The sequence below is a fragment of the Tenrec ecaudatus genome, chromosome 14, assembly GCF_050624435.1.
Source record: "Tenrec ecaudatus isolate mTenEca1 chromosome 14, mTenEca1.hap1, whole genome shotgun sequence".
NCBI classification, from domain to species: domain Eukaryota; kingdom Metazoa; phylum Chordata; class Mammalia; order Afrosoricida; family Tenrecidae; genus Tenrec; species Tenrec ecaudatus.
In genome coordinates this window covers 5,905,298-5,930,187 of record NC_134543.1, presented here as the reverse complement: position 1 = coordinate 5,930,187, position 24,890 = coordinate 5,905,298, and the positions used below count along the sequence as shown (strand labels likewise).

The following is a 24,890-nucleotide window of genomic DNA, read 5'->3' as shown; positions in this document are numbered from 1 at the left end:
AACTCCACGGGGCAAGCACCCCCTCCAACCCCCCACCAGGACAGAGTACAGGGGTGGCCCCACTCTGTCCATGCCTCCTGCTCTCTTGCCCTCTGCTGCCCCCTGGCGGGAAAAGCCTCCCCCACAGGTGACCCTCGCCCAGGGAGGGGCCAAGGCACCCACAGGGTTTAACACACCCCATGTTCATGCAGCCTTCTGCAGGACCCGGCCTGAGTCTGCCCCTCCTGTCCAGGGCTATGTGGAGGACAGGCCACAGGGATGAGAACACTGACCCCCACAACCAACCCAAGCAGAGAGCCGATGCCATTCTGGGTTTGCGGATGGGGAGGCTGGGGGGACTAAGGGTGAGAGAGATGGCATGAGATGGCCCACACAGCCAGGACCAGCGCTTTCTGAGCCAGCGGCGCCACCCCCACCCTGCTGCCCCCTGCCAGGAACACTGCTTCTAACAAGCACATCACATGCCAACAGCCTGCTGCCCTGCAAACTGCTTCATTCTCTGCTTGGGGCATGGCACAGCCTTCCCTGCCTCCCTCCTCCCCGCCATTCATCCATCCATTCATTCATTTCCATTGCATGTAATTCATGGACTTTGGTCACACCACTGTGAATTCGTCGTATCCCTTGGTTCATAGAGACTTGCCTTCAATAAGGTCAATGTTTTTATTCATCTGTGATATTTATTCCTTATTCTTTTCTTCCCACATCTCGTCTTTCTCCCCGCCCCTCATTCTTGTTCTTACGTGTTCTCATTCTTATCAACTCAGGGGCATGGAACTGCGCATGAAAAACCCAACTGCAGATCTTCACACCAGCCCCAGGAGACTCCAGATGTCATCCATCCATCCATCCATCCATCCATCCATCCATCCATCCATCCATCCATCCTTCCTTCCTTCCTTCTACCCACCCACCCACCCACTCCTTCTTCCTTTCTACCTTACCTGGGGTATTTTTTGCTTTCCTATCAGTCTCCTCTGAGCGCACCTGTGATTAGTGAAGGCCCATTGTGCAACAGGAGCATCCCTACTCTGCGGATCTGTGTCTGTGCTAACAGCTCTTTCTCTGCCCTGAGTCACCTTTGACCCAACGGCGGCTCTTCTTTTATTCATGGACGGCGGATGCACTGATTTTTATGTTAATGGTGGACGCGACAGTCCAGTCTGTGGGCCAAGTGTGCGGCTCTCGGTGATATTGACTCTGATAGGTTGAAGAAGGGAAGAAGTCAAGGCTGGAAACAAGCGAAGTGAAAAGTGAGCGTTTAAGAGGGGTTTGGGAGCAGGGATTGTAATTGGTTCCCAAGCATCCTCTCTTAAAGATTTACTTATCACTTTGGCTGTTTATGATCTTGACTTTTTTTCTGGTTCAATCTCTCTCTCTTTGTGTGTGTGTGCTTATTTTGCTATTATCCCTCATTTTCCTTTCCCTGGGGAGCATGGATTTGGATGATCCCATCAATCTTTTGGATTAACGATGACGGCCCTCCCCGAGAACCCTAATGCAACACACTCTTACAGAGCTCCCCAACAAATTGGGTTATCTCGTAATGGCCTTTCCTCCCTTTCCTTTCGCTGGCTCCATCTTGCCTTTCTTGAACTCCTTGCGACTTGCTTCTCCCCCTCTTCCTCTTGTGTTGGCTCCATTTTTCCCTTCCTACTGCTTGCTTTCTCACCTGTACTCATCTATGGTCCCGGGCCTGGAATCGGGGGGGGGTGCGTGGGCGGGGGGAGGAGCACAGGGGTATAGCTGTCGAACTGTCCTTGCAAATCCACTCACCCCGCTTCCATTTGTTCTCTCTGTCCCCCATTCATTTCAATCTGTATCCTTTCATGGATGAACCTCAGGTGCGCAGAATTGGATTAGCCATAATCTGTGATTCCCACAGCCTTCACGGCAGTGGTCCACATGGGACTCCTTGCCTTTGTCCCTTAATTCCTGCTCCTGGTGATCTGGCTCAAGATTAATTGAACCATCTCCGGTGGGGGAAGGGGGGCGTTCTGAATGGGTCTGAGTACTTGTGTCAGTCTGTCTTTTGCATTGCTTGTGCCAGAGTATGGCCCGGACGGTGGCATCTTTATGTCCACCTGCACGTGCAATCCATGGCGCTGTGTTGCCTCAACTCCACCCTGTTATCCGTTCCTATAGCTCCTCCTTCCTTCCTTCCTTTCTTTTTCTTTCTTTCCTCCCTTCTCTTGTGAGCATCCTTTCATCCTGATGAGCCTCAGGTGCAGGACAGAATTCATTAAAGTCCTCATTCCTCATCCATTCACTCATTGTCATTTCCCTGTCCTTCCTCTCCCTCCTCCGGGCTGACTTTGTCCTTTCCACTGGAGTCGAGGCTCGGCGGTGAAAAGGACCGAGTCAGATGGAGGTGGGGGTGGGAGGGTCATTCCATTCAAGCCACTGAACCCGCAAATGAGGACTCCCTTCTCCCTGGGATTGTTGGGGTGTCCTCGCTCACAACGCTCCTGCTCTAAGCCTTCCTGCTGCCGAGCCTTGCACCCCTTCACCCAGTTTTTCATGTGTGTTACCTTTATCATTAAAGACTCAGCTCAGGGCCGCCAGTTTGAATCAATCTGGATGATCTGTCCTAAACCAGCCCTATCCAATAGAGTCATGATTGGACATACTTGTTTATGATCATTTTTTCTATCTCTTTTTCCTTTCCCCTAATTCCTCACCCCCACCCCGCCCCATCTTCTTTCTTTATTTGCTTCATTCTTTCTGTATCTTGCTCTCTTATGGCCTTTTGGAGATCGGGCCCACACTTGCCTAGCCACACTTTGTCCTCCAGGGACAGGTGCATCCTTCTCCTCCTCACTCACCCTGGTCTTTCTGCTGGAATCCCAAACTCTGGCCCTGCATCTAGACTGCAGGTGGGCCTACTCTGTCGCTAAGGGACACTCTCCTGAGCCCCTGGAGGCTCTCCCCACATCACTAGGAAGTGAAATGAACTGCCAGGGCGACTGACCATCACGGGAGCGCAAACACCCGCGTGCCCGTGCTTGGGGCAGGCAGGCACCCACTCTTTCCTCATAGCCTGGCACCTCACATGGTCTCACCTGGTCGTATCATCATGTTCTTTTCTTTCCCTTCTGAATTTCATCCCCCCCCCCCCCTTATTCTCTCCCACTCTCTCTGTGGCATTCTTTGACTGTGCAACTAATTACCATGGGCTGACCCCATGGAAACAGTCACGCTTGGTGGGTGAGGCCTCAGCTCGCACATGGATCTAGCCTGTGGAAACCCAAACCCACTGCCATTAAGTCCACGCCACCTCCCACCAGCAGTCGATCTCGATGGGAGCAGACAGACTCCTCTTTCTCCCACCTGCAACGATTGGCCGAGTGGTCCCCTGTACTCTAAGGAGCCCTGGTGGTCTGGTAGGCTACACCCTGCTCTGCGAATCACCAGGTCAGAGGTTCCAGCCTACCAGCTGCTGCGTGGAAGGCAGACGAGCCTGGCTGCTCCCATGAAGCTATAAAGTCTCAGGAACGCAAGCGGGCAGCTCTTTCCTGTCTGGCGTGGTCCCTAGGAGTCCAGGTGGACTCAGTGGCTGCGGGGTGGGCTCTCTTTGGTGCTCACCTCTGGTTACAGCCTCCAGGGCGCCTCCTGATTGATTTCTATGTGTGCTGGGTAGGTTCTCTCCCACGTTCCTGAGCTTTTAGGTGGATTGTCTGTCTGTCTATCTGTCTATCTATCTCCTTAACTGCACCGAATGCCTTGAAACCCCTCCTGTGCGCCCCTGCTGAGCTTCCCTGTCTCCATGTCTCATCCGTCCACTCATCCATCCAGCCATCCTCTCTCCCTCCTGCTGATCTCCTTTCCTCTCCCTGGGGTGTCTGTTTAGCTGAATCCCAATTCCTGGCTTGGAATGACCTGATGCCCCACTCCTTCCTCCCTATGGATTTGTTCGTCTCCTCGCACTGTCTTCCTTCTTTCCGTATTTTTGGTCCCTTGTTTTCCATGTTCCTTCTCTTCGCTCACTTATTCCCTCCCTCCACCATCTTTTCCACTTCCGTGGGTCCCTCTTGTTCATTTATTTCGCTCTTCGTTCTCTTACTGGCAAACCCCAATGGCACCCACCCACCGTGGCCCATCCCGGCTGCCTCCTGGTCCGTGCGTGGCCCTCTCTCACTCTGGTCAACTTAGGAGCTTGTGGACTTACTTTCTAGTGACCTCTGAGGAGATTAAACTGCGCCCATGCCCGTCTCCCATTCACTGGACCTCCTCATCTTCTGTCCTGCACTGTCCCCTCTGGCCGCCTTGCCTACGTCCCTGGCTGTTTACCTGAGTCCTCATCTCTCCTGCTCTCGTGCATTCATTCATTCACCCACCCGTCTGTCCACGGACATGGACAGCGTGCCGGACACCAGGACACTGGCTCCCCGACAGGAAAACAGGACATTCACAATAGCTGAGATCCAATATATGCACAGTCCACAGTCCAGAAACACGTACAAATGGCAGATGCAGAGCGGAGGCAAGTCAACAGGAGAGTGGCCACATCATCCTGGGGCCCAAGTCCTGAGCGAACCAGGGTCCCATCTGAGACCAGAGTCCAGATTCCCTAGGCCCCCCGCTTCCACCTTTCCACTCTGCCCACCCCGCCCTACCCCCGCCCGGGCCCCCTGTGAATGGCCATCCCCATGAGAAACCTGTTTCAAGACCCTCAGATACATAGATACACACACATTGTGCAGGATCCCGACCCGGGTGGGAAATGAAAGACCGAGAGTTCTGTTTAAATACATGGCTTTGTCTGCAACAATGTAACAATATTGTGGCCTTTCAAGACCAACACAAAGGGAGCTCCCCATAACCATCTGCGGAGCGTCCCAGTCCCACACAATAAAGAACTTGAAGAGGTTTCTCCAGAAACTTTGAAGACAAATAAAAGTCTGCCCATTATGTTTTCCAGACATTTCAAGGGGCGGGTGAGCGGAGGTCACTGGCGCTCAGGAGCCTGTCTGAGAGGCCGGTTCCTTCTCTCCTGGGCCCTTGAAGACCTCCCCCAGGCTCGCAAGGGCGCCTCCATCCCAGCCTGCCCTGCGTCACAAGAGCCAAGGGAGACTCAGCAATGAAAGGGGCATTCATTTGGAGCCATAAGAAAGGAAGGAGCGCTCGTTGGGGAGGGTACTTGAAGAGGCCTATGGAATTCTCCGCCACAGAGAGGGCCCAGGGGCCCAGTGTGAGCACACATGGCAACTCGGCGTGGCTGTACAGACCCAGCTTCCCCAAGAGCAGACCTATAGCCCTTGCTCTCCCCTTCCCATAACCCCTCCACACACCGTGTGCTCTGCAGGGCAGCCCCTCACCCTTAGAGAACAGTCACAGACATGAACCCCAACCGTAAGCAACTTACGGTTCTTCAAGCTGAGGGTGTTGGGGGTCAAAGGTCCTGACGTCCCATCCCATGGAGGAGTCCAAGAAGGGGACTTCGGCTGGAAGAAGAAAGATCTGAGTCACTGACATCGCACCTTGGCAAGGCCAAGGATGGGGGGGCTGGGGGGGGGCTGGAGAGGGGGGACAATGGGGTGGCCTGAAGCTGGGACTCCCTCATTCCCAACAAATGGGGATTCAGTGAAGCCACACATTTCGTTTCTCTGCCCTCGTTCACAGGGTCGTTCACAGGGTGCCCACCCACCCAGGCCCCCGTGCCCAGGCCAAGAGCGGAAAGCAGAGCCATGACCCAAAACTCCTACCCAGCAGCCCCTGGGCATGTACCCTAGTGTGTGGTAGAACCCAAGCATGTAGAACACTGTATGACTGTGTGAGAAAGAACCGGGCTAGAGACCACAGGGGACTAAGGGCCACCTCGAGCACACGGAGGGCCAGCAGGGACCACAGGGTGGGAAGCTGGACCAGGAAAGACTGGACAAGAGGGTGGCAGGTGGATCGCCAGGGCTGTGAGCCACTTCTCAGGGAGGTAAGGTATCGACGGGCAGTTTGCCAGTAACCCAGCCCCCTTGGCACCCATGCAGGATGGCCTCTGGGTGCAGGGGCAGACATCCTACCCCCAACTCTCTTTTGGTGGGCACCACAAGAAGCATGACCAGGCACACCCAGCACCTCCTGGCACACGCATCCATGAAAATGTTTATAAAGTGCGCTGATGAATAAAACCCACTGCCATCGAGTGCATGCCGACTCCTAGTGACCCCAGAGGGCAGGGTAAGGACTGGCCCCTGTGAGTGTCTGAGACAGTAACTGCTTGTGGTAGAGAGCCTCTCTTCCTCCCACTGAGCTGCTTGGCGGTTTCAAACTGACAACCTCGAGGATGGCAGCCCCGCGCAGAACCACTATGCCACCGAGGCTCCCCCAGTGTGCGAGACAGAAGAAATGGATTCTAGTGGCCAGGAGGTGGTCTGCAGTGGCTGAGGTGGGAGATGCACAGAGGGACCAGCACTTGGAGCAGGACAGTGAGGGGACTGGGACGCTTTTCCAGCCTCCTCCTTGGGTTGAAAGGGTGGGGGAGACAATGTGGTGGGGGCTAGGGTCTGCTTAAGACACAAAATCCCAGCTCCCTAGAAGCACCTGGGACTGGCTGCTCCGACCAAAGGCTGCCATCCAGGCACCCACAGGACTCCACAGACCCCAAGGTCTCTCCAGCCCCCCGCCTGCCCTCATTCAAGCTGCTGAGCATCGCCAGTGCCCCCCCCCCTGGAAGGGTCTGCTTCCTTCTCTGATCCTGAGCCCCCTAAACTCCTAACCCTGCCTTCCTAAGAACTAGTGGTCTAAGGAGCTAGCCTCAGTCCCCAAAGGCACCAAGACCCCATTCTGTACTGGTGACCACAGAGGACTGCAGACTGGACACACAGCAGGACCAGAGGCACCACCCAGGGCCTGGTGGCACAAATGTTGCTCCACTTTGCTTTGTTTGTTCCTTGTTTCTGCTGCCGGGCCCCCAGGAGCCTACTGAGCTCCTGATGGCCCTTCGTGAACCCTGCTCACAGACCCCAGGTTGGGCCCTGCCCAGCTCTGGCCTGCTGGCAGAGCAGCCCTGTGGCATCTGTGATGCCAGCCCTCACAGAAACTGCGCAAGTGCGTACTACCCCAACCGCCGCCTGAGTTCCTGAGACAGGAGCGCCCCATGCCGTGGGCCTCACTAGGACACAAATGGTCTTTTCTGAAGCTAAACAGGATGTGACTCGGGGCCTGCCCCAGGTACAAATAACTTAGGGGTGGTTAGAACTGAGGAAGAGGCAGGGACACGATTTTGATGGCAATGTCACATTTCTGGAAATAGAATCTATAGTTGATACTTAGCCGTAATGAGGCTGGCCCGGGAGCTTATGTTTCCTACCTGTTGAGCGGAGACCACCCTCCCACAATCTCCCCCTCCAAATGCAAACTCTTTGCAAAGCTAATTCCCGTACCTTTGTGAAGGCCGGGGCCTGGCCATTAGGGGCCATTTATGAAAATGGGAGCGGTAATTGGAACATCTTTTGAAATCCGTTCTTCTCCCCCTGGCCCCCTCCCTCTTGCGGGGGCCTGCCCAGCCCTCTAATTTCACTGAGTGGGTTCTGGGGGATGTTTACATATGCCTCTTCCTGGAATTTCACCTCTTTGCTTCAGGAGTGGGCAATTAGAGGGAATTAGGGCCTATTTGGTATGTTTACCGTTAATGGATGGAGTGAGTGGAAGCAGCAGCGCTGGGAAAGGCAGCGGCTGGTCTAATTGAAGCTGGCAATTTCGCAGGTACTGTAGCAACCAAGGTCACAAAACAAAAGCAGCAGCCCACCGGGTATGGGCCTCGCAGAGGGCTCTGGGAGCTACCGGTCACTTCAGCACTGGAGTTTGTAGCGGGGAGGGGGGATGGGGGGGCACACAGGACCTGCAAGCTGGACACTTTCCCACAAGTTACCCCCTCCATGGCTCTGGCAGAGAACCTGAGGCCTCGGTGGTCACCAGGGTGTCCCGGGGAGAAGGGGAGCTTCTGGAAGGGCTGTGGAGCACGGCCATGCCCTCCAGCCCGCTCTGTAGCCACAAAGGGGCCCCGGGGCCCCGGCCAGCAGTGGCCCGCTCCAAGCACAGTCCCGGCGCCACAGCCCGGCAACCTGCTTCAAGTCCGCAGCCCTCACCTGCACTAGGCTCTGCCCAATAGAACGAAACACGGCCACCATCCCGCGTGTGCCTGGGCCTGGGCCCAGGGTTGCAGCCACGGTGACCAGCGATCTCATCGAGGGAGGGCGGCAGATGGAACCCTGCGAAACGGTCACGGGTCCCTGAGAGAGACGCTGGTCCTCTCCACCGGGACCACTGATGCCCTGGTCTCTGGGACTGAGCTACCAGTGGTGGCCAGAGGTCAGCAGCCTGAAGACATCAACAAGCTGCTCTCCAGCCACCAATGGCCACCAAAGTGGCAGACAGAGCAGACAGGCAAGGCTCCAACCAGGTGTCTGTGCTCCTGGTTGGGTGGGGAAACTGAGGTGCTGAGGCCCAGGTCATTACACCCACGGTTGAGGCTGCAGAGGGGCTTAAGTTAAGGCTGCGTAAGCCCCACCCAGGGCTACTGTCTGGCCCTCTGTCCGGAGGACCCACAGAAAGCTCCTCTGACTCTGAGCAAGTGGTCCCTGGGGACCACCGTCTCCCCCTCTAAGTGAGAGGACTCACTTTGGCAGCACTGCCATCCATCACTGACTGGCTGCTGCTGCACTCACGTGTGGGGAAACTGAGGCCCGGAACCCAACAAGGACAAAGCAAGACTCTGGACCAGAGTGGGCACTGCAGCTCTTTTTCTGGAGACAGGAGCTTTGTCCCCTGCTCTTCTGGAGTAATGGGAGCCCTCAGGGAGATTTGGGGCCCTAGGGGTACAGACTACTTCCCCTCTAGCCCAAAGGGACCACTTGTGAGGACTCACTCGTTCACCCTATGACTCTGGGGACCCAGCTGATCTTCCTGACCTCCACCAAGGCCAAATCGCAGCATGAGGACTTCTGATGCCCCCAGCCCCAACTTTCCTAAGCTGGGGAGCGGGTGGAGGGAGATTACCTCCCACACCCAAACCACAGGACCGCCCAGAGGGTGCTCAGCCTCTGGCCACCCAGACTTTCCGTTCTATGTCCCGTTCTGTCTACTGTGCTGTCTCTCAGGCACCGGGCTCCCCTTGATGAGCGTTAGCTTAGTGCTGTAACCCCTGGAGGCTCCTGTGGGACAGTGGCCATCCTCGGGGTCTTGCTCTCCGGAGGGAGCGGGGCAGAGAAGCGGGTCATTATGTCTGACCCCCCCACCATGCTCCCAATGCACAAGGACCAGGGGGGAGCCCTGTCGACCCCCCCACCACCACCCGAGGGAACACACACATGCACTCCATTCCAGGAGAAGGCAATTGAGTGTCCCTTCCTTTCATGCAAAGAAAGGCCACCTTCCATTGAGAAAGCGCATTCATGGAACCTGGGAAACAGGGCTCTCCCAATTATCCCCAGGTGGCTCTGCACCGTGGGGGGGCTCCCCCACATTCCTTTCTGTCTCTGCCTTTGTTTCCATCTCAAACAGGACTGGGTCCTCCCGGGCTCAGAGTCTCCTCCTTAAGCCCCTGCCAAAGACCCTATTCACTGGGCAAAGAACAGCTAAGCAAGAGGTGGGGGCCGGCTTCCTTTCTCCCCACTCTCCATCGTGAGTTAAGCACACTCCATCTGGAGTTTTGTTGTTTTGTTTTTTTTCCCTTAAGCCCAAAGGAATTGGAGGGCAATTAGGAGAGCCTTGCCTATCCCGCCACCATGCTTGCTCCCTAATTAACTGCTCTCTCATCCAACCTCCCTTTGCCTGGGGCCCTAAACAGCCTCAGGGACCCAGCACCTGCCCGTGCCCAGGTCTGGTCCTCATGGATGGCCAAGGGCACAAAGAAAATCGGGGCAGATGTGTCTGGGGACCTTCTCCTTGCACCCCATGGGGCCTGAGGAGGCCAACACAGGCATCATCACAGGGGTGCAAAAGGAGAATGCCCTCTGGAAGCTGACCTTGGGCCCTCACTGCTGAAAACCTTAGAAAGCACCACGAGTCGCAGGATGCTGGGGCCCTCCGAGGTTGGTGTCTGGGCACCAACAAGCAGCTCACCCATGTGGGTGCAGCACACTGGGCGTGGGGGCATGTCCTGTCCTGCTGCAGTGACCAGAGGGGTAGACATGGGAAGGGCTCTGGCTCTCCCACAAAGGAGGGGTAGGGGGAGCACACTATGGGACGTGGAGTGAGCAGGACTCTCCCAGCTTCACTCCTGTCTCCAAACAGTCCACGCCAAGCAGAGGTGCCCCATCCCTCACATCTCCCCCAAAGGATGGTGTCAAGTGGCCTTCAGCCAGCCTCACCTGGGCTGAGCCCCTGACCTGTCCGGGGCAGGAGTCACAATGACGACCTCATCTCGCCCACTCACCCTGGGACCCCAGGGGTTCAGAACATCCTCAGTGAGGGAGCTACTGTCTTCAAGAACTATTTGCTCAGCACAGGGATGGGAGATGAAGCTACATCATCCTTGTCACTACCGTGAAAGAGGACAGGACTCAGAAGGGCAGAACCAGGAGCTACTGCTGGGACTTCCGCACAGCCCGGGCGGAATCCCTCCTCGGACTTGGCTGAGAACACTCTTGTGGATCTTCATGTGCCTGTCCCTCCTGGGCCAAGCCCCCTACTACCCTCTCAAGGAAAAATTCATCAGCAGGCTTTTTAAAGGTAGGATTGTGTTTGTTTGATATTTGTCTGTCTGTCTGTCTGTCTGTTTTCTTTCTGGAAGCCACCCTGTTCATAAAAAACACATTTCAGCAACTTCTTGTAAATGAGTCAACAGGAAACACATGTGCCCACTGTACTGAATTCACGCCAGGCTTAGACATTTCTTTGGGGAAATGGACTCAGGGCTTGAAGCAGACTCAGGAAGTGTGACATCGGGGAGCCCTGGGTGCCATCAGCAGCCCCCTCAGACAGGGTGCAGGTGAGAGGACACCTTGTCCTTCCTTAGCACACAGGGGTGGAGCCATACATGTCCCCCAAACCTCCACCCAGCAGGACGGCGGTGGGAGAGGAGGAGCCCTCAGCTTTGCAACAACACCATTTCCCTAATATCTTTGTCTACCTAAGAGCTGACAACCCCAGGGGTTCCCCCAGGGAACAGGGGTGCTAATGCACCCTGACAGATAGACAGGGAAGCCCCCTCCCACCAGAGTCCTGGGATCCTCTTGGCCTTGCTACCTGGGGGGAAGGGGGTGGGGGTAGAGGTCAGGGTCCTTCTCACCCCACCACTCACTACTCAGAAATGGTACTGAATGGATTCTCAAGCAGAATCCTAGTCAAAAAGGGGTGGGGGTAGCGAATGCAGAAGCAAATCATGGATTCTCATTGAATCCAGAGTTTCTGGAGCTGCAGGGGGTGGCTGAACCCCTAAAACTATGGCCTGAGATCTCTAACCAAAAATAACCCCCAGAAGTCTTCGTCATATAGCCAACAATAGTTCAACTAGTCAAAAGGGTCCGCCTGCAGCATGGGATGTCTTTGAAGGAATGCCCACTCACTCATTCCCTGCCATCGAGTCAATGCCGATGCCATGGACTCTGTAGGGACAGGGTAGAACTACCCTTGGACTATTTACAGGAGCAGAACGTCCTGTCTTCCTTCTACAGCGGCTGGGGGTTTGAACTGCTGACCTTGCAGATGGCAGCCCAGTATATATCCACACTACCACCACCACCACCACCAGGGTTCCCAAGAACGACCGGGGATCTATCTACAACCATCCACAGTGGATCCAAGTGGTGGAGAGTCACACTCGACTCCGACCCATTTCTCTCCTTGCGGGACAAAACAGAACTGGCCCTGGGGGATCTCCAAGACTTTGAACCTTTAAAGCTTTTATGATCTAAGATACCCTCCTCTTCCTCTCTCAGAGCAGCGGGTGGGCTCAAGGCACTGGCCTTGCGGTTTATAGCTCAATGCGTACCCCACGATCCCCAGGCTGGCGGTCACTGGGGAAATGAGACCGGGAACTCGGAGGCCCTCGGTGCATGTTAATGCGAGAGGAGGATCCCGGGAAGATGTTGACAATGGCTGCCCGGCCACAGGGCTGTGCCCAGTGGCCCTGACCATACTTGTAAGCACAGTCTGCTGCTGAGTGGGCACATGCATGCTCGTGGACATGCTCAGAATGCAGTGCCCGTGCCCACCAACGCTTCCCGGCGGCCTCTCTCCCCTTTCTGAGATGAAGGGTCTACAAAGCGGATGGACCATGTGGTTTCGGCTTCTCTCACGGAGCATTTGATGTAGTTTTATGGGCATCCCTGCCTAAAAGCCACAAGTGAGTGTTTGCCCAGACTTCCCATCCATGAGGGTCCCTAAATCAGAACTCTGTCCAGAGCCTTTCAATGCTTCCTGCTGTGGGCTATGGGGGAGAGCCTCCCTCCAAAGGGGGTTGGAGGTGGGGGCGATGGTTGAGTTGTACAAAGACTTAAAGCGCTGGGCTATTCACCAAAGAGGCTGGTGGCTCAAGACCACCCAGGGGTGCCTCAGAAGAAATGCCTGTAAAACGTCCTCCTACAAACCAGGCCGTGAACACCCCCATGGAGCGCAGGTGTGCTCTGACATTCACAGGCCGGACCGGGAGGCCACGGGCTCCCCAGGAGGGTGGGCAGAGGTGTTTACTTGGCTGGCACTGCCCCTTTGGTCTCACCTTCCTCTTCATTGTGCCCACCCCAGTTGAACCTTCCCTCGTGCCCCAAGATCTCCCCAGAGAAGGATCTAGAAATCTTCAGCTTAGAGATGCTTTTTTCAGATGCGCAGAGCCGCCCACCCAGAATCCAGCCCCCCTGAGTGTGCAGCGCTCCCGCCTGCCCCCTCTCGAGGTCTGTGTTTGCAGGTGGCTCAGCAAATGCCAGCTTTGGGTAAATGTCACAGGACCATATCTTCCCAGCACAGCATCCCTCCCCACCCTTTCCGGAGCTGGCCCTGGGTACACACTCCCCACCGCCTGCCCGCCGGACTGCTGTTCTCCAGAGAGTGGGGGAGATCTGGGTTGCAGGAACCGATCTGGTAGAAAAAATCCTCTACCACCCTTTTCAGGGGAGAAGAGGAGGCCATGGGGAGCTGATGGAGGAGCAGCACCCTAGGATGATGGGTGCCCCCATAACCTGGGTGGATACACTGAGGGTCGGCGCATTGAGGCCTTGCTCACCCGCAGAAGCCCCAAGGAGCATCAAGGTGGGGGTTGGACCCACCAGAGGCCCCGCAGCTGTCTGCAGAATTGAATTAGCTCCACCTTCTTCTTAGAGGCCCTTATCTCCCACCTGGCCACCCCCCTATGTGTCCTGCACCTACTGCTTCACTCAGCTTCCCTGGGAGGAAGTTCTAAAAATCCCCCACTGCCACCCAACTCAAGCCAGGCTCCTGGGAGCCCAGAAAGGGGGTTTCCCCACCGGACTTCCTCACCCCATTTTGCCACGGTCCAGGTCCAGGTGGGCCTAGAGGGCCATGGCACCACATGGGCACCCCAGGACATCCTAATTTGACCCACTAGTCCTCAAGTACAGCCTGGATTGGGGACACCTCCAACATCACCCCAAAGCCCACAACTACCCTGCATTTGCATCCTGACTCAGTGAACCCCAAATAAACAAACACCAGGTCCCAGACAGGCTCCTGTGGCTGCCCCTCCCAGACCCCCACTTCTCTCAATAAACTCCCAAACCCCCATCTCCATCCAAGACTAGGGCTGAGGAAATAAGGGCCACCAGGCGTCCCCTCCCAGACTGCTATGTGCTGAAAGGTCACAGTCAAAGGCCACTGGGGAGGTACCGGGATTCTCCCCAGGAGGGGCGCTGCTATAATTCCAGGGGGCTCGTTCCCAGCTTGGTTCGTTTCAGCCCTACTGAAGACCTACTGTGTGCAAGCCTCTAGCCTAAAGGGTAGAGGTTCGAATCTACCCAGCGGCACCTTGGAAGAAAGGTATGCTTGTCAATTTCTAAACATCAGTCCTCGAGCGGCCTGTACGGCACAGTGATATGTGGCCACCTAGTCACCGGGAGTCGGAGAGGGTGCTCCTCACTTACCTGCCCTCAGCACACACCAGGTGGTCAGGATCTCCACTCCAGGCAGCTTCAGGCCCACCCCCTGCTAGTGTTGCTGAAGAAGGAACCCCAAATCCCTGGCTAGAAGCCCCCTCCCCCAGACTCAGTGTCTGCCTTCCTGACCTGGAGAGAGGTGGGGGGGGGGGCGATCCTAGCAAAATGATGGTGACGCAAAGACACTCACCCGGAGCAGGAAGAGGTCCGTGCGTGGGGTGCGACGGGGCAGCGCAGCGGCCGAGGGGGCTCCTGGGTCTCTTCCATGTGGCTCTTCAGCCGGCCTGCCGGGTCACAGCCTGTGTGCCCAGAACAAGGCCAGCCTTGGGGAGGGTCAAAGAGTTAGAAGTGCTGGCAGGCAAACACCCAGGGTGTGTGTATGTGTGTCTCGATCTCTCTCTCTTTCACACACACACACACACACACACACACACACACACACACACACACACACGGCAGACCGGTCTCACCTGCCATAGGTTACGAGGTGAGCAAAGACAGGAAAAGAGCACGCGGCCCCCTTGGGGCAAACCAGCATGGGGTCACTGGCCAGGCGCCGTCCCAAGGGTCTCTGGTTGCAGATGGACAGGGCGAGGAGATGGAGATGCCAGCAGGGACTTGTGCCCTGGGCACTGAGAAGCTGAGGGAAGATGGGACGAGCCCCTCCCACCCCCCACCCCCTCTGCAGACTGGAGTGGGTTCTGGGGCTGGGGCGAGGGGGCGTGCTGGGACTTGCTGGCAGGTGGGAAGTATGCACGGCAGCAGGTAGCGTGAGGCACCCATGGGTGGAGGCTGTTGGGCACAGGGCTGTGAGCTCAGGGGACCCAGCACACAAGAGGGAGGAGGGAGAGCATCCAGCAGCCAGGGCACTGCAGGGGATACTAGTTACAAGCAGAGCACCTGGCGGGGATTCACCTGGCCGCCAGGCAGGGCAGAGCAGCAGGCAGCAGGGAGAGGGGAGCCGAGCCACTCCCTGGAGAGTCCTAGCCCTGGTATTATGTAGTGGTCCCAGGACTGGGGGACGAAGGGCACTGGATTCAGGCCCTGTGAGGAGGGAGTCGGGGAGATGGAGGGGGAGAGGTCCAGAATGTGGACCCACCTCAAGAGGGAGACCTGTGCCCCAACTATCAGGGGTGCCCCGGTCTATGCTCCCACGTCTTTCCCAGTCTCTAAGCCAGGGGACGGTCCAGCACAGCCATCAAATATGGGGCAGGGGGAGGGAGAGGCAGCCAAACAGGCAAAAGCAGCCCCGGGAGGGGGCAGGTGAGCCCTCTGGGTTAGAACGGAAGGTCAATGGCCAAATGGCCAGAGACAGGAGACCAGGTGGCCCTTCAGGCCCCATGCACCTGCTATCTGGATCCCAACAGGAGCGACCCCCCCTGCTCTTCAGGGGGACTCAGAGGCCATCAGGGGTGTGCTACCGTGAGGGTGCCCAGCCAGCGTCCGACGACTGGGCATGCTCGATGAGGATCCACTGTTGGCCGACAGGATGGACCAGCGAGTGAACGGGGGGCGCGGCCGGTGGAGTGCTGCCTGCTGTGCCAGGACCTCCAGGAGCCCACCTCCCCCCACTGCTGGCACTCAGCTCCCCACTTCTCAGCCGGGTCCCCTCATTGACTCGCTCGTCCAGACAGCCGTCCCACATACTCTCACGAGCCCCTTTTGTGCCAGGTCTAAAGCTGGGACACCCAGAAAGGGAGCAGGGACGGCCTAGAGCACCCCAGGAGATTCCCAGCCAGGTCCGAGAGGAGAGGGGATAGAGAAACAGAGAGAGTGGCTGGGGAGAGGTAGAAAAGCACAGGGACAGAGGGAGGGAGAGGGTGGGGGACAGAGACAGAAAGAGCAATAGGGATCGGAGGGAGACAGGGCAGGCGCAGTGAAGAATGATGGCCAGACCTCTCCTGACCTCCCTGGAACCTGTTTCTGTTGGGTTTCAACCCATCCCCACTGTCTCCTGAGTCCCGGGAAGACCTCCACAGCTCTTCTAGGAGCAGGGTCCCACGTGCCCCTCAACTGGGACCTATGACCGCCTGACGCATGAGGCCCCACCTCTCCTACTGGCCTTGGGAAAAACACACCTGGCTGGCAGACAGTGAGACATCTTGGTGAGTTTTCACCTCCGCTGGCCAGAGGCAACACATTAGGGATTCTTGGAGCCTGGGGAACCAGGCAGCCCACCATTGTGTATGTGTCGGGGAACCCCACGGTCCAGAAACCCTGTGAACACCTGAGGTCCTTGCTCCACTCCCCGTCTCTAATGTCCTCAGGGGTGGTGGACCTGGCTTTTAATTACTGATGGTTTGATGGGGAGGTGGGGAGGGGTCGCCGTTGTCATGTTTGCCCAAAAATTAAGTTTGGAAACCTCATCTTCTCCAGCAACTCCAGTGCTAGGCTTTGGAAAGCCTGCTGTCTCATCCAATCAACATGAATTAAGTCCTCTCAAGTGACCAAACTGTGGATGGTTGAGACTGGGGCTTGCTTCCCTGCGAGGCTAGGGGGCTGGTGGCTGTGGGTGGGGCAGGGAGGGTGCTCAGCTAGTGGGTAGTGCAAACTTGATAAGGGCATCCCACCCCGACCCACGCTGTCATAACTTCTTCTTCCAACCTCTGCCTGTCTCCCTTCATTCCATTCCTCTGGGACAGAAGGTCTGGCTGGAGAGAGCTTAAGTGGAGTGATCTAATCTTGATTGATTCTGCCTTGGGGTGAGAAACATCCAGATCTCCAGACAAATGCCAGCCCCTTTCAGGGCTCCGGTCCTCCCTCTACCAGTAGCACAGGGCTCCAGTGAGTTTGGTTGGCCAGGGGCAGCGACAGGGAAGTGGTAAAAATTGAGGCCACAAGTTCCGAGGGGAGCTCTCCTCTGCACCCACACTGAACTGACTGGGCCACCTCACCAACCACTTGCCCTTTCTGAACCTCACTGCCAGCGCCAAGGCTACTGCCACCCCATGGCGACCCCATGCCCAGTGGAGCCAACCGTCCCATGATCCGCTGTGGATCTGAGCGCTGCAGTCCCCACGGTGATCACTGGCTGTGGTTGGGAAATAGACGACCAGGCCTTTCTTCCTTGTCTACCCTAGTCTGGAAGCTCCACTGACACCTGTTGCCTCCCAGCCACCAGCATGGCCCGCGCGGTGCACACTGGCCTATACGGAGTGAGAGCTGGCCGGCTGAGCTACCACGGCCCCGGCCTGCCGCCCCCATGCATTTCATCTCCATAGCGGGGAGGGGGCTTCTAGTCACCTTGGGGGGATAACTAGACCTCCCTGTCCAGCAAACAGGCTGCCGGGACAAGCTGTGACCTGTCCCTTCCAGTCCGTGGAGCTGGTGACTCCTCTGTGTGATTCTCCCTGTTCTATCACTGGGCGGCCTCCATTTCTTTTCAAATGTTGCTAGGTGGGAGCTCAGAGGTGGGGACAGGTCTAGAGGGCACCCCTCTTCCTGTGTACCTACATGTGGGGTCAGACTAAGAATCGGCCAGTGGGGTGGCCCAGGCTCGAAGGAACTGCCCCCGGCCATGAGGCAGAGACTTCAAGGAGAAGCTAAGAAAGCATGCCGTGTGGCTCCGGGCCATGCAGGGCCCTCGCCCTGTGGACACCTCATTATGATAATCAGCGTCTTTTTCCTGCGCACAAAGGAGGCTACTTATGAGACGAGGATTGGAGTCTGACAGCCACCTCATTAATATCTGCAGCCTCTTCCTTCGACAAGGCCCAAGATTAGCCGCACGTTCATTAAGGGAATGAGGCAGACAGAGGAATAAAACCCAAACCCCCCAGCCGGAGGTGGGGAGAGCAGGGGAGGGCCCTGGTCTGCAGGCCATTCATTCACTGAATGCTTGCCGAGACCTTCTGGACTTAATCACTGCCCAAGCGGGCGGTGGGCCGGGGGAGTCTGGTTGACCAGGATGCGGGAGGGGGCGTGGGGTGCTGGAGGTGGGGGTAGAAACAGAGTGATGGAAAGGAGTTAAGCCCAAGGCCGGACCTTCCAATTGAGAGCTTTCCTACTTTCTACAGTATAAACCCTTCTTCCTGCTTAATTTGTTTTAGTCTGAGCTGACAGGACACATTTGGGGGATTGGTTTGTAATATCCTCTAAGTCTCCTTTTCCTCCTTTTTTGTGTCTTCAATCCCTTCCTCATTTCCGTCCCCTCTGTCCCCTCTCCCAGCCACTCCGCTATGGTGTTCTCAGGGGATTGCCAGCTAAGAAAATCTCTCTTGACGCCCCCCCCCACCACCATCACCCCCACCACACCCATTGCCTTTTGTCCGGAGCACTTGGTCTTCTCAAAGCCTTTCAAATCATGCCACATGTGTGTTACCCGTAGCCTAACCACCCCCACTGGCCTGCCGGATGAAGGTCACTAAAGGTCGTGAAGTCCGCTTTGCAATGGAGGACAAGGTGGTGTGGTCAGATGCATAAGGCCTGTGTGCAGAGGCAGTTTCACCGGGGCTTGAACCCAGGTCGGTCTGACTCTAAAGTGCTTCTCTCCCCAAGGTCGGCAAGAAGCAGGTTCTGGACCTGGGCCTCCAGCCTGTGTCTGCGAGTGCCCTGGGCCAACCAGCAAGGCCTGGAGACCCCCCCAATGCCCCAGGCAGGGTAGCCATGAAAACAGTGGGCGCTGGGTGCCAGCTCAGAAAACCCCAGGAGGGGAAATGGCCATGTGTCAGGTGTGTCCCTCTGTGTCCGCATGTGGAGAGGTTAAGCGACCGAGCAGACGTTACCTGGGTGGCGGAAGCCGTTAGTCGGAGGAGAGAGGTCAAGAGCAGTGGGTTGAAGAGGAAATTGGAGGTGAGGAGTGAAGAACAGCAGGGGTGGCAGACAGGCCTTTGGAGAAGCTGGGCTGTGAAAGGAAACGGAGAGGGTAATGGGAGAAGGTGCAACTCCTCAGGACAGAGAGACCCGGGTGGGCGCCAGGAGCAGAGACTGCACCTCAGAGGGCATCGCCAAGGGTCGGGGACAGAAGGGCCTGGCGCACGGGGTGCAAATGCATGGTGAAGCCAATAGGAAGACTCCCTGATGGCCTGAGTGTCCCCGGGAGGCAGCAGGCCGGCGAAGCCAGGCCAGGGCATTATGGGGGTCAAATGAGGAAGTGCCGGTGTGCCCAACAGTGGACGGCAGGGACTCTCGCCTTGACGCCTCTATTTTCCAGCCCATTCTGCCCTCTCCGGGGTTGGGATATTTAGCAACCATAAGTGACTCGCCCAGCACATTAAAGATGTTTTATATTAAAAAAAAACAGTGTTAAAAGCTCCTGCCAGGCTGGGGGAGACAAAAGGTCCCCTTTCTAATAGCCTGGATTAACTCAAAGCAGATCTCCGCCCACTTCATTTGTCACCTTCCAAGTCATCCTTCCACCTTAATGTGCCACATAATCCAATCAGCCTCTTTCAGATGCCCAGGAGCCATTGTTTCCAACAAGCATTGCTCTAAAGCTGGCCCCGAGTTGGTTTTGTCTCATCTGGACAAAACTGGTTGTGGCTTAAAAGGGGGATGGATGAAAAGACCTGCCCCAATGAGGACCCCCAATTAGCTTTCAAGACACTGTTCCCTTCATCTTTGGATCCCTCTCCTCACCTGCTGCCCCAGCATGACAGAAGGGGGCTGGAGGAGACTGCTGCGTGGTGAGTGCTTGTTTGCGGGGCACAAGGCTGCCCCCCCCACTCCGGCACCTTATGGTTATTCCTGGGGGTGGGGGAGGACAGGGCTGGCCATGAGGGTGACAAGGAACAACAGCCTCGAGCTGATAAATGTCTAGCAATTTCCACAGTCATTTACAAAGCACTTATATCATTTGGCCTTCAAAAGTGTCCTGTGGGGGAGATAAACGGGAGTATGGTTGTGTTGGGGGGGGGGGGTTGTTTTGTTTGGGAGTGGGGGGGGCGGAGTTATGTGGCTATTGTATTTATTTATTTGTTTGGCCCACTGAAGGAACTGAAGCCCGAAGAAGTTTAAGCAACTTGTTCAAGGTTACATCAGTGTGAAGAGGTGAAGCCAGCACACGCTACCAGCACTGGGGGCTGTGTAGTGCCCACTGTCGCCCAAGACCACCCTAAGGAGCTAGGATTTCAAACAGACTGCCCCATTGTCAACGGCTTGATTTGACATCAAAATCCTCTTGGTGGACCTCCACATGTCAAGGGGCAACAGCGAGGCCCAGGGGCAGCTACAACAGCCCCCAGGGGGGGGTCTAAATTGACCCCCTCTTGCCAGCCTTGCGACAAGTACTTACTTTGCTCCGGCTCCAGTTTCTTTATGGTGCCTGTGGACCACGCCCACCCTGAAGGGAGCTGTGTTCCGGTTCCCTACCCCTCTCCCTGTGCCCCCACGCCCACCCCCTGGTTAAAGGTTCGTGTGCCTCACTGTGGACTCCCTTGCCCTCCTGTCAAAGTGCCTTGGAAAGGACCGAGTCCACGACCCAGGTCCCACTCACGCCAGCCCAGGCCATTTCTGCGGGGGGGCTCCTACCTGGAGCCAGGTGTGCACAGGGACTGTCGGCAATGCTGCTGGAGAATGAACGAGAAAAGTGAGCGAGCAAGAACGGATTGACCTTCCACCCTTTGGGACACACGTTTGCGGCTGGCCTCGGCGCGGTGTGGCCACACTGCCTGAGGCTGCTTTGTCATTTCAAGCTCCCAACCACCCCGGGGGGGTCGCTCCTATCCTCCGTCCCACCCCCTCACCCTCCTCCCTATGGACAGGAAAGAGGTGGGCTCAACCTCAGAGGTCAGTAGCACGGCGTTAAGATACATGCTCCTACCAGACGCCCACAGTGGGCCTGGGTCACCAGCAAAAGGCTGGCCATGCTCTGGGCCCAGGTCCCCCTCCTGAGCAATTCCCAAAGGGATCCTTCCAATCAGGACATCATCAGAACCGGGTGACAGAGACCGATACCACCTTGGGCATGGAAACTCCAGTTTGCTGGCATGTTAAAGCAAGCAAAGACACACGAAAACATCCAAGCATTGAGACACAGCAGAGGTCAGGGGTTAAGGACCGATGCCCCCTCACTAGGGCATTGGTTTAAGTCTTTAGCCAAGAACAGGTTCTGGGTCCTTGTCCTCCTGCGTCGCTGTCCTGGTCCTGGGTGGGGTGCGGGGTGAGGTCCTCCGGTGACTGCTCTCAGGGCTGGTGGGCTCCTGGGGTCTGCGCTCCTAGTGCAGTTGAACACAGGTCAGAGGGTGGCCTTCAGAAGCCAAGTCTAAAAGAATTACTATGTAATTTAATTCATGACAGTCAACATCCAATAACATTTTAAATAATCTTTTAATTGCTCGTGGGTATGGGGGTGGTCTCAGGAGGGTGGAGGGTCAGGGGCTTTCCCCTGCCACGTTGTATAGAAAACACCACGAAGCGGAGGTGTAGTACCTGCTGTGAAGACCGAAGCGTGGGCCTTGCAAACCGGAGGGTGAGCGAATGAGGTCATCCTGGAGAAGACCCTAGAGCATGGGAAGGGGCTAGATTAGAAACCATCTTGATGACCTCTGATGGCTACAAGGACAGCAAAGAGGAGGGGATGGACAGAGGGGGGGGCAGGAGAGAGAGGGAGGGGCAGAGAGAAGGGGAGGAGGGAGCCAGAGGGGGCGGGGACAGAACGAGAGGGAGGGGCAAGAGGGATTAGAGAGGGTGAAGCCATTGGAGAGAAAGGGGTGGGGTGTCAGTCTGAGAGAAGGGAGAGACATTCAGAGTGGTGGGGGCAGAGGGCGAAAGGGAGAGAGAGGGGGCGATCAGGGAGAAGGTGAGGGGGCAGGCAGAGGGGTGGGGGTAAAGAGGGAGGGAGCAGAGAGAGAGGAAGGAGCAGTCAGAGAGTGAGGGAGGAGGGTAGTCAAGGAGAGAGGGCGGGGCAGGGAGGAGTGGCAGGAGAGAAGGGACAAGCAGGAGAGGCCAGCATAGGGGGCGGGGCAGGGAGGGTGGGAGTCAAAGGGGGTGTGAAGTTAAAGAGAGAGGCGGGGCAGAGAGAGAGGGAGGGGGCAGTCAGAGAGGCGGAAAGGATGTACCCAAGAGTGGGAGGAGGAGTGAGAGAAGGGAGGAGGGGAGTGAGGATGGAGAGAAGAGGACCAGGGAGGGGGAGGAGAAATGGGAGGGGCCTCATGAGAAAAGTGGGCGGGGGTAAGGATAACCTGATTGACAAGTAACAAGTGTTAGGCCTTGTGCGCATGCGCAACTCGAAGTCCGGCTTAGCAGGCGGGAACCATTGGCCAGCGCCATTTACAGTCAGAGACCGCTAGGCGGCGCGCGGCCCCCACCCAGCACCCACTTGCACTGCCACCTGCGGCGCGCCCGCAGCCCCCTCCGGCCCCCCCCCACCCTCTCCAGGCGCGCGGCTGGAGGGGGTGGGGGGGTGGACGCCCAACAGGTTTCAATCTGGGGGGGGCACAGTCCACCCCAACGCGTCGCAAAGGGCTGCCATATCCCCCAAACTCCACAGCGGGTCGCAATCCACCTGTAGACACCAAGCAGCACCCCCCACCGCCATCCCCCCCCATATAGCTGCCTGGCGCCCCTCAAACGTGGGAGCCGCACCACACCATGGAGACAGAACGAGATCGAGGCGACGTTCGCCATAAGGGTCTTCCCAGAGTTCGAGTCCATTCACCGTATGTAAAATGAGCAATCTTGGCTCAGACCCTCAGTATATTTAATTAAAACTTAAATTAATTAAACCTAAGAAGATCCAGTTTTCCACACACAGATTTCCTTCGTTTCTACCGTTTCGGGACACGTGGTACAAAATGCGGCATTGGTACAAAAATCGTATACAAGTGGCCCAAACTCCTCCGAGTCTCCCCCTCCCCTTATTCGCCCTCCCCACGCAGCCCCTCCCCAATCTCCCCTCCCAACTTCGCTCCCCACAAGAATTTCAAGACTGCCTACCAGGCGCTTAAATATCCTTTTATATGGTCTCTTCATCCTGCCCTAAAGAGTCACACCTTCCTGAGCAGGACCCCCGAAAGTAAAACCGACTGAAAAAACTCTTTGGGGACACGACACCCCAAGTCACAAAACCAGGGCCAATCACGGAACCTGTGCACACAGAGCAGACCCTGCAGGCTGCCCCCCAGCCAACCCAGGGGTCTTCACACAGTTTCCCCTTTAGGGTAATTAATCTAGAAACCTCTGGCAATCCTGCGCCGACCCCCTCCAGCAGGAGAACAAAGGCCACGTCCCTCCCCACCCCGCCCCCCAAAATTCCGCAGTGCCACCACCGCCCTCTAGCGGCCAACAGGAGAACTACCAGAAACCTGCCACGTAGCAGCCTCCTCACGCCCCCCCCCAAATCCGCTGGACCAAGAGTGGGGAGGGGGTGGCATGGGGGGGCTTGACAGGGACAAAGGAAACGGTAAAAGGCTATTTTACCAAAATTCGAGTGCCCGCAACATGTCAGGTTCATCCAGTGACCACTCGCAATTTTAAAAACGCCCCCGACCCCCAATTCCCAGACGAACCCCCCCACGCCCCGAAACACCCCCAGGAACGCATATTTATCTTCCCTTTAGATTTTTCTCCCCGGGATATAAGAACACAGCCTTCTTTACGCCCCTAAATACCCGCTAATTCTATATTCTCTCTGGGCTCCCCATTGCCCACCTTCCCCTGGTCTCCCCGACTCCTGGGGCTGAGGGAGGTTTGCAGCTGGGCGCCATGTCTCCCCACAATTAAAGTGGAACCCGACGAGACAGGCTGGGAAATTCCCTAAATTTCGACTGGACTTGCTCATCACTGAGCCCGTCCGTGTCTAGGATCCCGCGTCCCGCAGATGGGAATCGCGGTCTCTCACGCCCACTGTTCACGCACAGCCTGACCGCTAACTATTGCGGGGACACGGACCTACTACGTCTTTTTTCGTGGGATTTTCCCCCCACCCTGCCCTAACTAACGGGAAAGGCAGGATGCATCCGCCCGCCATCTCCTACACTAGCTAGTAACGTGGACCTGGAGGGGTCTCAAGACCCAAAACGGGACTTTTGGACCGCAGTGCCTACGGGACCTTGATTCCAACCCAGGTTTCGGACTGAGCTCCTGGACTCTCCTGGTCATCTAAGACCCTGCCAACGAGCCTGTCTTCCCGCCCTGGGCAAGGACCCTGATTTTCCCCCCGGGAAAAAGAAATGTGCCTGCAGCTAGCTGGCTATGCCTTCTCTTCGCAAGATTCCTCGGCTGGCGCTCGGAGACCAGGCGAGGTGGCCGCCTTCAGGAGAAGGTCGGTCCTGCGGCGGTCTTCCTGGCGTGTCCAGGAGGACACAGCCCAGCTCGGGAGGAGGTGTCGCTTTCCTTTTGCACATCCTTTCGGGCAAGCGAGGATGGCCAACCACTCACCAGATTGGGGTTCTTCGCGTGGGCGCCCCGGCGCTCGGAGGAGCTGCTGCAGCCGCGGCCAGTGAGCGAGGCCAAGGCGCGCTCCATCTCAGCTCTCCGCCGTCTGCGCCAGGGGCTGCCTGGGTGGGGTTTATATCAAGTCGCAGAAGGGGTGGTCTCTGACGTCAGCGCATTCTGCTGCAATGCGCTCATTTCTCCAAAAGCGATTGGCCGGAAAAATGAGCCCCCCAGATTCGATGACAAATTGCCCTGGCCGCACCCAGACTGCAGCAAAAGAGGGCAGGGAGATCTGCCGCATTGCCGCTCGCCGCCATGACCAACACCCTCTGGTCGTTGGCGCTTCTTCCCTGTCGGAGCCCGCTCCAAGCCCAGAGGGTTAGTGTCCACCCTGCGTGGGCAAAAGGGGACCCAGGGGTGATTTTACTGAGGCGGGCGCACGGTAACACTTGCGGGCTGCCGAACGCAAGCCACGCCTGGCCACGTCCGAGCATCTACCGCGCAAAGTGTGGCCAGGGTTAAGCAGAAAACCAG

General features: G+C 56.9%; 1 long non-coding RNA gene across 3 annotated transcripts in view; it reads right to left on the bottom strand.

Moving 5' to 3' along the window:
- LOC142425480 (uncharacterized) overlaps positions 1-24,460 on the bottom strand; it is a 32,638-nt gene extending 8,178 nt beyond the window's left edge. Inside the window, exons 1-7 of one of the 3 annotated variants that reach the window (XR_012779671.1) lie at positions 24,360-24,460; positions 21,411-21,481; positions 20,511-21,196; positions 14,513-18,885; positions 14,233-14,365; positions 5,366-5,444; positions 4,739-5,049 (exon numbers count right to left, since the gene is read on the bottom strand). This is a non-coding gene — a long non-coding RNA (uncharacterized LOC142425480). Of the gene's footprint in view, positions 1-4,738; positions 5,050-5,365; positions 5,445-14,232; positions 14,366-14,512; positions 21,197-21,410; positions 21,482-24,359 lie in introns of those variants that run through there. The other 2 variants (XR_012779669.1, XR_012779670.1) reach the window with 2 other exon arrangements.
- Positions 24,461-24,890: the final 430 nt, after the last annotated feature.